Below are 9,350 nucleotides of genomic sequence, written 5' to 3' on the forward strand. Positions count from 1 at the left end.
TTTTCATTCTCTCTCTTTCTATTAAGACTATTAAAACTGAAAGAATTAAATTGTAATTGTGCAGGCATCCCTAGGCATCCTGAAGTTTGTTCCTATCAATTGGCTCTTTATGCCTCTCAGTAGAGGCCGGATGTTTGCAGTTGCTGGCAGCTGTTGTTCAAGGCCCAGCTAACAGCTGATAGACTGGCAGTGTACATTGAAAGAGTGCAGCCTAGAGCCTGGGAAAGGTCCTAGTGCTGAATACTCTCGGCTCTGATGGGTAATTAGCTTACTACAGGCAAGATTAGAAAACTAGCACTGAAGATAGTGCATCTGACCTGCTTTTCAAAAGTCATTAGAAATTAGAAACGGTAATTCTTTCACAAGAAATGTAAAGAATTTGTGAATGGGCTGTGTTGGCTTCCTTTACTGAAGGAAACTCTGTTCTAGAGGTAGAGTCTGTTGGAACATGAAACAAACGGTACTATTTTATGCCTTCTTTCTGGACTGAAATAATATATTGAAAATTGATTTTTTTTAAAGAGTTACCTCTAGCAAATATTCAGTCAGGACTTTGTCTCAGAGTAAGTTCTCCTTCAGAAAGTAATTAACAAAACAAGGCAAAACCCCAGTCAGAATAAAAATTATTTCAAAACTGGTAACAGGAAAATTCTCATCTCTGATGATTCTAGTCTGAAATAAAGAAATTTGGGGAATTAATTCATGCTTAGAATTTGGGAGGGAAATACATTCCTTTCTTCCTTAGTTATGTTAAGTGGAAGTCCAATGCTCATTGTACAGTAAAGGCCTCATCCAAAGCCTTCCACTGACTTCAATGGGCTTTCAATCAAGCTGTAAGTGAATTTCCCATAGTATCTCAGAATTTTCTGCATGCAGGGAAATGTGGCAACTGCACCAACCCTCTGAATCCGGTGTTTAAACTGTACCAAACTCAGAATTACGCAGTTCTCATTAGAAAAGCATGATCTAATCCCAACTCTGACACTGACGCCCTCTGTACACTTTACCTCTATCTTCAAAAATGAAGAAAATAATGATTAACTAGCTCACAGGAATTCTGGGAGGATTAAATAGTTAATATCCATAAATCACTTTGAGACTAAGTACTATTGCTACTAATAATAATAATTAATAATAATAATAGGCCCAGACCTATTGCTCTTAGTCAAAACCCGAAGGTTTTAATGGGAGTTTTGATTAAGGACTTTATAGCTATCTAATAATATTAAAATAAAGGATATATTTAATTCTTAGGGCCCTTGCTCCCCTCTATACCTGTGTCTTGAGAATGGAGACAGGAATAATACCATGGGTGCATCCTACCCCAAACCTGGCCCCATGGAAGCTCCTGCATGCTGTATCCATAAAGCTCAAGCTTTATGGATAAAGAGATACAGACAAGAAGTAGTACAGTGGTGGGAGTAGACAAAGGAGATGGTTGGGTACTTCTGATTTTTCCACTCCTAACCTTGTTGGGGAGACTGGGTCAGGTTTATACAACCTGATGAGGTATTAACTCGTGCTGCATCCCATTCTGTGCTATGGAAACTTCTTTGGGGAATCAGAGTGAAGATGCAGTAGTGAAGGCTTGAAGGGATTATGCTTTCCAGGACAGAAAAGAAGACAGTAGGATCAGAGAAGAGCCAAGTGATATATGTGCTAATTGCCCTTCAGTGTGTAGATCCATATAGATCATAGGGAATCTGCACATTAAAGGTCAGCCACTCACCGTGATGGAAGAATGTTAATTTCAAATAGTTGAATTTCTGCTGTTTCATACAGTTAATTTCCTCCCAAGCAAGAATGGTATCTTGCATTTATGTAGGTTTAATAGTAAACTTCCTTTTCTTTCTCTCGCTAACCCATGGATTTCCAAGAGACACTAACATTGTAATATCCCCTAAGATTTCTATGTGCTTACAAACAAATTCCCCAAACTCATATAAGTTCCATTGCATTGCAGAACTAATATGGTCACTTTGTAGTGACAAAATTGCAGACGTGCTTTGGAGCAGATAAGTAACAAGATATCTGGTGTGTACTATACAAACCTAACAATGTTTTTGGCAAATCAGAACATTATAAATGGACTTTTGAGGCTCATTAGTTGGTTTTGAAATGTCACTGTCATAAACTGGGCTGGCTGAATGACAGCAGTGCATTACGCGGATATCTTGGAGTTCTTACTGACTTGCTTTGTGATGGATGCAAGGGAAGAATTCCAACTGAGTTACTCGTACAAAATTCCATGCCAACCAATAGATCCATTCATTGACTGTATTCTTGGATGGAGCACACTGTAGCACATTCCACTCTTCTGGCTACTGAAGGAAAATCTTTATGAAAACAATTGCTAAGTGTGAGTGTGAAAGGAAAGGGTTAGAATTCAGAAAGACAACCCAATAAATGAAGTTGTATGGTAGGAAATCTCCCAGGACTGGATGCCAAAACTGCAGGGGGTAAAGCTGAGTGAATACTGTAGAATGAAATGTAAATGTTTTATTTGAAGAAGCTCACAAAATTCCCCATATAAATTATTGTATTAATATTATTTGATTATCTCTAGTAAGGGGAATTTGCAGACAAAATCTGTTAAGATACAATTATAAGTAGTTATTTTAAAAGTCAAGAGTTTAAAAAAAGCCAGCAATATTAAAATTAAATAAAGTGTTTTTAAATGGAAGAACAAGATATCTTTAAACTATAATTTTCACTAAAGAATTATTTCCAAATTATTTGCCCTTGTTTCAGCACTGTAAATTTCTCATCATTCTTCTGTCTTTTATGGGTATTGGTCTCCCACTCATGTTAATTACCTGAATAGAACAACAAAATAACTTCATTGAACAATGCCATGTGCACTATTAGAGGAGAAATTTGCCTTAGTGATGCTAGATCATTTAAGAAATTCCTTGAGAGGATGGTCAGACTAATTTTGCCCAAATAAAGAAGCTGAAAACTCTGTGGATTACAATAAGGGATTTTTCAACAGAATACTAATTTATCAGTTCCTATGTGAATGTTAATGATGACATTTAGCTGTTCAGTACTCTCCTTTCTCTTTTGGATTATTTTTCACTTTGTTTTTCATTTCCAATTGTCATTTATTTGTAATATTATTTTCCTTTTTTTCCATTATAGTTCAATTGGTCACTGATCTTTTCCCCCCGCTTTGTGTATTATATGTTCTGTGCTTTCCTCATTTCAAATCAATCTCCCCACCCACATTTCTTGTCATCCCTGTTCCCTTTCCAACTGAAATCAATTGAGCAACAACATGAAGGTCAACTCAGAGTAAATGAAGGATCCAACCTATCAATTCCCACCAGAATCAATCCACAGTTCCCTCCTGCTGAGATTATTGTTTCCAGTGGATAAAGTAAGCAGTGAAAAGTAAAGTATTTACTATTGATTGAGCACCATCTGTGTGCTCAACACTGTTTAAAACAGTGAAAGCTACAATGCCTTCCCCAAGGGGTTTATCATCCTGATTATGTAGGTTGGATGAATTACCAGAAGATAGTCTCAAGGCAGTCTCAAGGTATAGTCTCAAGGCAGTGCTAGTATTTTTAAAATGCATATAATTCTTTTGTGGATTAATACGAATATAATCTGTGGTTAAAAGTATGTTTGGGTGGTGGATATGAATAAAGACCTGATGATTCTATGAGCACAAGAATAAGGAGTTCCAGATATAAAGAGTAACCAGAAAAGCATGTCAGGGTTTTGTCAACAATTCTGTATTAAGTACCAAGGGAAAGTGAGGTGCACAGAGACAGTTGGGGGAGGGGGTAATCAGGAAATGCTATTATTAATAACACAGCTCCACAGAATTGTCAATATTATGGATTTTCTAAAAATTTGGCCCACGCCTTTATAGAGGTACCTAATTTAGCCTGAGAGTAAATGGGCACAAATCCACTGAAGTCAGTGGAGTTCCATGGAATTGCATTCGAGATGGGTTTCATTTTTATGCTTACCATGTACAGCATTCATATATATTGTATTTATATAACACAAAGCAAACTGGTTCCTCCACGGTTTAGTCAGTATTTATCCAGTAATGTCCCATGGTGAAAATCATAAATGCTTCAGCATTGACCCATTGTAGTTGACTCTTTTTTTTAAGCGTTGTTATCTGTGGACATATCTTCAGAGCACAGCAAGACAGCATCATCTATGGCTTTTTTCCATGTATATAGTGTCTAATATTATATATTATGATAGCACCCATTGTGCTATGTATGATACAAATCAGTGAGAACATGTAGTCCTTGATGTGGAAGACTGACAATCTAATTAATGGCAAGATGTGTGATAAATGGCAAGATGTGTGCATAACAACAAAAATAAGATGGGGAGGGAGGATGAGGGTAACAGTAATAGGATCATATATATACACAGGCTAATGCAGGGATCGGCAACCTTTGGCATGATTTGTTTGGCCAGGCCAGTTTGTTTACCTGCCGCGTCCGCGGGTTTGGCCGATCATGACTCCCACTGGCCACGGTTCACCGCTCCAGGCCAATAGGGGCTGCGGGAAGTTGCGGCCAGCACATCCCTTGGCCTGCGCCACTTCCCGCAGCCCCCACTGGCCTTGGACAGTAAACCACCGCCAGTGGGAGCCGTGATCGGCCAAACCTGCAGACGCAGCAGGTAAACAAACTGGCCCAGCCCGCCAGGATGCTTACCCTGGCGAGCCACGTGCCAAAGGTTGCCAATCCCTGGGCTAATGTGTACAGCTTGATTGCTCTGACACACGTAAAAGTACTGAGGTGCTTTTATTTTATAAACAGATAAAGTTTACACTGATTGCTCTTCAAAATAGTCATCATTAGCTGACTGCTGAAAGACATTTCTCAAGATATAGTTTCTTCTTGCACCTGCTGTACATTTAGGGCTAGATTCACAAAGGAACTTAGGTGTGGCAACACTGAGCATCACCATATGTAACTTTTAGGTGCCTAGAAAATCATTGGTTTATACAAAGCCTGAGTTTGGTGCCTAAGCTCCATATGCATTGAATGGGGAGATATTGGCATCTTGGAATGTGATTCACAAAAGCCAGCATGCTAGTCAATGGGAGATGCCAAGACCAGGGGTGTGTGCTAAACCCCAATCCTGCTCAGGTTCACATTCATCATCATTCCCCCACACACCAAATGCTGTGAGCTAACCTGCTGGGGACAGGAGGGGGCAGGTTTGGTAAGCAGGCTCTGAGGGCGAGCTAAGTGGAGGAATTGCTATCTTTCTCTGGTTTGTACGTTGCACTGGAACTTAGGTATCCAGATACCTAGTGTGCGGCTGCTGTGTGCATGCCCAGAGGCAGAAACATAGGCACCTATAGAACTTTTACTGTCACAAAGCAATATTGTTCTTTCAGGGTACTGCATTAAAAGCACACTAGCACTGCTCAAAATTCAGTGACCCTGGCTGAGCTAAAGATTTGCTTTGTATTAATTTACTGAAGGATCTGAGACTGTGTCTAATCTGACCAACTTCAGATACCAGTGCTAAATCCACTATTTTATTAAAGCCAACACACAGCAACAAGAATCATAATGGTGTTTACTTTAAAAAAAAATCAAAATATGTAGAAGGGACCAGTTGCTAGAAAGTAAAAGTTGAACCCATCAATATTTAAGAGTTCAGCTCCTTAAATATTCTTGTTTAAATTCTGATATCTTTCAGTTGGAAGATAGAAGCTGTAGGCAGTCTAGAAAAGCAATGGTTGTTGACTGGACATAAAGTTTAATGAAACAGGGTACAGTGATCTAATTTTATACCACGGGACATAATACGTATCACATGTTGAGGCTGCATTCTTCTGGCCTGAGATATATCCCCATATGATGTTGGGAAATTTTGTTGTTCTAACCACTTATTAATGCTGAACACAGAAAAAAATCTCAGAACCTTTGGAGTATAATACTAATGGGACATTTACATAATAAGAGCTCTCTGGCCAGGACATTCAAATATTTAGAGTTACCCACCCTTTCCATGTTTATGTTTAGTCATACAGATTATATCAGCTTTTGAAAAAAATGTTTTTTTTAATCAAAAAAAGAGAACCTTGACTCTGAATAACTTTGCATTTGATAAGGGAATTCAGATTTAAATTCCCAGATTGAAATCCCTATGGATGTGGTTCCAGATCATAGCTAAATTTGGAAGAGATCTGGTTTCTGTTTAGATGTGGCCAAAACCTCATGAGGGTAGCTCACAATGTTTCTGCATGATTGAATCAAATCAAAACTTAGCCTTGATTCAGCTCTGATCCCAAACTTGAGCTCTAGACAAAATCTGTTTCAGATGTAAACAGCCCATTTCTGCGCTACATTATGCAAGCTAGGCATGGATCTTTGAAGAGAATAATGTGGAGCTTCCCTTCCTTAAGGAGAGCTCAGGAAGGAATTGTGCCTGAGTCTTTTAGGTAGAGCTGGTAATGCATTTTATATGTATGATTGCCAACACTTTCCATTATAAGCCCCTCTTTTGAGTTCCTTGTAGTTTTGCCAAACTTTTACCATTTGGGCCAACATTTTCTAAGCTTGCAGTCTGCCTGAGGCTGATTTTTCTAATTCAGTTTGACTTTTGAGCACTTAAATTTGCAAACTTAATGCTCTTTTAACATATTTTAGTATGAAACGTTATATAGATTATGCCATGTGCTTAAAATATAATGATGTCCAGACACTACCATGAGGAAATAGGTTTTAACCAATGAGCAGAGCTAAAAAGCGTCTTTCATTATCAGTCCCTAAGACAATGAGTGCCCTTCCTGTTAATACACACAGTTAAACAAGGATATAGCTTTATATCATGTGCCTCATTTTAAAATGTGGTTTGGATTACGCAGTAGTGCTCCTAAGCACTGTAAATATTTTTTCCCTAAAAGCTGCATTTGTAGGATAGGAATTGCTTCAATAATCTCATTTATCCATTTTAAATGTTTGCAGACTTTCTGACTCCATTAATTCTTCCCAGAAGAAAATATACAGAGTGAATGTGGTATAAGCATTTGAGCAGAGTTCTCTCCACACTGGTTCTCCAGCACCTTAATCAATAGTAACCTACTTGAGTTATAACTACTACTGATGCTGCAAGGGATCTCTCTGTCTGTAATGAGTCAAACATTAGAACAGGTCAAATTTTCAGCAGAACAAAAAATGTCAGAAAATGCAGCTTCATAGAAGTCCGCTTGTTTTCTGCAAATGTGTTCATTTAAACAATTTTTTTATAGAAAAGTAAATGAATTTTTAACTTTCTAATTTTGTTTTGACTTTTATATTATATTAATTTTAATATAATAGATGCATGTTATATTTAATAATTTATATTATAATGTTTTGACATTATTGAAATTAAACAATTTGACCATATCAGAAAAAAATCATTTGAAGTATCTGAATTGAAATTTTCCAGCATTCCCATTCCTCAGAAAATTTTGAAATTTTGACTTTGTGTTCTGATCTGGAACAAAAACAAATGATAGATTGTTGGAATGTGGGCCACCAAGTCCAGGTTCCATTAAACACATAGCCAATGGTACTTGACAGTGCAGTGCTGGGCTGTCTTTAGAATTGTGCTAGCTCTACCTCATCCCCATTCAGTTCTCATAGCCTCCCCAGCCAGAGTTCCAGTTTACCAAGCATGGGTTTTTCCTCCCTACCTGTAAAAATCTCTGGCAAGAAGGGGTGCTGTGATATTACTTCTTCTTGTCCACTCTTGTGAGTACTAGTCCCCACCCTGCCTTTCTCCAAGTTGGCAACCTTCTCTTCTAGCTGTCAATGTCTCCTGACAAATAGAAGCAGGGAGCAGAGGAGAAGGCAAAGCTGAGGCAGCCACATGGCCAGTATCCTGTGTGCTCAGCAGATCCCGAGGGGGAAAAGGTGATGCTGGGCTTGGTAATTAAAGGGACAAGGTGACAGGGGAGATGCTTAAAGGAGGATTGGGAACTAGAGAGCTAGTGCAGAGGGGCATAATGCTTCAGAGCTCCTGCAGCAAGAAGAGTGTGGGAACTGTGTATGGGTGGTGGTGGGGGGATTGGGTGTTAACATTGCTTGCGGCAGAGGGTGTGCTGGGGCAGAAGGGAAATGTGACAAGATGCTGATTGTAAAGGAGAGAGTATGAGGCAGGGCTATCAGGTGGGAGCCTATTGTGGCCAAAAGGGAAAGCTGAGATGACAAAATGAAAACAATGAGGAAGCTCTACATGGAGGAAAGGATACCCTAATGGAAACTCAGGAGTGGGGAGGGACTGTAAAAATGTCAGACCAAGAGCCATGGAGGATAAGTAGTAACTGGGAGGAAAGAGAGAGGCTCCTGGGGGAAAATTCTAAGGAGAAGACAGAAACAAGTATGGGGTCCAGGAGATAGGAGGAGAAGTGAGTGAGATCCAGTGAGCTCACAGAAAAGAGCCTTGGGAGATGGAGATGATGGGAGACCCATAGGGGAGAGGAAGCAAATGGGGCAATACGAGGTGGATAAAAGCTGTGAGTGGCAGAATAGGAAAGTAGAAGTGGGGTTGATAGGATGTGAGCATGGAGGGATGGAGTGAATGGAGCAGTTCTGATAGATGTTAGAGTTCATTTAATAGTGTGGAGGGAATGCATTTTTGGATTGAGGGTAGCAAAGGACACACAGAATGAGAGTAGTGAGTAGGGAGTGGAGAATGAGGGGATGGGTAGAAGCGGGGAAATGATAGCAAAGAGAGAACGGTGAATGAGTAAGCAAGCACAACAGTGCAGAGCGTGACTGATGAGGCAGGATGGAGAAGCAGGGGATGAGGCATGGAGAGTGAATGGAGCAAGAGTGAATGAAACTGAGTGCTGGTAGAGAGTGTAAAGAGAGTGTGGCGGTGTATACACAACCTGTCAGAGTGGATAGTGGGTGTGCTGACACTGCGGTTACTGTCTACCAGACTGTCTTGGGCATCACCATGATGAGGTCCAAGTGTCAGAGTCAAAGCAGTGGCCCTTGGTTTCTGGGCTGCGTGGCCTAATGGACAGAGTCAATACAGGAGCGCTTGAGTTCAGGGAAGCGTAACCTAGTGGCCAAAGTCAATACCATGACCCTTGAGTGCAGGGCAGCATGGCCTAGCAGCCAGAGTCAATATAGCAACCCCCCTGTATGGGGCAGTGTGGCCTAGAGGCCAGAGTCAATACAACAGCCTTCAAGTGCAGGGCTGTATAGCCTAATGGCTAGATCTGGGGGCCACCAACAGCGGGGGTGATGGCCAGGTTAGGGGGACCCAGGCCCACCCGACTCTACCGGGTCCCAACCCAGGGCCCTAACAGTGGCAGACCACTCTGCCACTGGGTCAGCAGGGAATCCAACTGCAACACA

Source organism: Trachemys scripta, chromosome 1 (genome assembly GCF_013100865.1).
Source record: "Trachemys scripta elegans isolate TJP31775 chromosome 1, CAS_Tse_1.0, whole genome shotgun sequence".
Classification (NCBI taxonomy): Eukaryota; Metazoa; Chordata; order Testudines; family Emydidae; genus Trachemys; species Trachemys scripta.